The following is a 1,740-nucleotide window of genomic DNA, read 5'->3' on the forward strand; positions in this document are numbered from 1 at the left end:
AGATCGACTTGGTGCAAAGTTATAAGCCAGACAATAACGACCAACTCCAAGACTCCAAGCTTTACTTCATCCAGTTAAAAGCGTCAGCCACATATGGAAATTGTAATTCGGAGGACACAATCGAACGTCGTTTTGAGTGCCTGAAATTTGTCGAGATATGACACACAGCAAGGGACATGATTCTACTGTCAATGGAACGGACTCACGCAAGATACAGGTTCCTAACGCCATGATACCCCAATGGGAACCGTTTCCCAAAGCAAAGCGACACGCAACAACGTGGATCATGCACACACAATTCATATACGAGGGTTGGAACTTAAATAGTGTAAACTATTTATGCACAACCGATACAAAAGAGTTAAACGTTTTCACCTCTTACTGTCATTCAAAGTAGTCACCAGCGTTGTGTAGAACCCGTTGCCAGCGATGTGGGAGCCGTAGTATACCGTTAGCAGAGCCTATTGTTGATGGTGCGAATGGAGCTGTCTACTGCCTGTCGAATCTCTGGAACAGTTCTGAAGCGAATGCCACGAAGTGGTTGCTTCATCTTCTGAATCAAATCAAAGTCACAAGGACGTCAGTCCGGGGAGTATGGTGGATGGTGCAGTACTTGCCAGTCCCGTCGACCGAACAGAGCAGCCACAGCTTGCGCTGTATGCGCTCGCGCATTGTCGTGCAAAATGATGAGAGGGTTGCGCAGAGTTTTGCCGCTTCTGTCGCAAAACTGGTGGCAGGTGATGCTCCAAAAACGAACAGTAATACTGTGCCTCCGCCACACACCGTCAGTTGACTTTCGGAGTATGGATGTAGATGTAGATGCACTGACGGTCTGCCGTGGAGGAGCGTAATGCGTTAGCATAACACCATCACAGTCGTACGCGAGAATCAGCATAACTTTAGACCACTCCATTCGCACCATCAACAGATCAGGTTCTGCTAACGGTATACTACGCTTTCCACATCGCTGGCAACGGGTTCTACACAACGCTGGTGACTACTTTGAAGGACAGTAACAGGTGAAAACATGTAACTCTTTTGTATCGGTTGTGAATAAATAGTTGCCACTATTTAAGTTCCAACCCTCGTAATTTTTGGACTTAACAGACAACTTACAGTACCTGACATACTTATGGAAATACGAGAAAGTAACTAGTCACCCTAAATACAGGATTACATACACAAATTTTCTCAAGAGTCCACTATATAAATCTTATGATAGCATTTTGACATGAAACCTCACTGAAGGAAAAGAACAAAAGGTAATGAGAAATCTACAAAAGTTACATCTAACAAATAACTCAATGGACAGTTTCCCAGATATTTCCGTACAAAAAAATTTATAACTATTTTTCAGATGAGCTTGTTTTCTGTTATTATGTGAAACTGGAAACTGTTAAATGCTAAATAAATATCTAGCGCAAAAATGTGGTCTAGCGACAGCGTTTTTGACCGATAATCAAAGATCCTTAGTCTCGGGTTTTGAACCCCCCCTCCCCATTGCTTAAATTTTGAATAAAAGTCATTGGAAATCACGACGGAAGACTTCCGGCATAAGAAGTCACAATCGTTCTGCCAACGGCCTTGTCAGAGACGGCGGAGGAGCGGACAGACGATCAGGCACTCTCTTGCCCTTGGAGTGGGGAACTGCCCCTAAATGACCAAAAGTATGAGAATATAGAAGGCAACGAGAACCACTGCATTAAGGACACGTAATGTGTATTTGTAGGACTTGCAGCC

The sequence above is a fragment of the Schistocerca piceifrons genome, chromosome 6, assembly GCF_021461385.2.
Source record: "Schistocerca piceifrons isolate TAMUIC-IGC-003096 chromosome 6, iqSchPice1.1, whole genome shotgun sequence".
NCBI lineage: Eukaryota > Metazoa > Arthropoda > Insecta > Orthoptera > Acrididae > Schistocerca > Schistocerca piceifrons.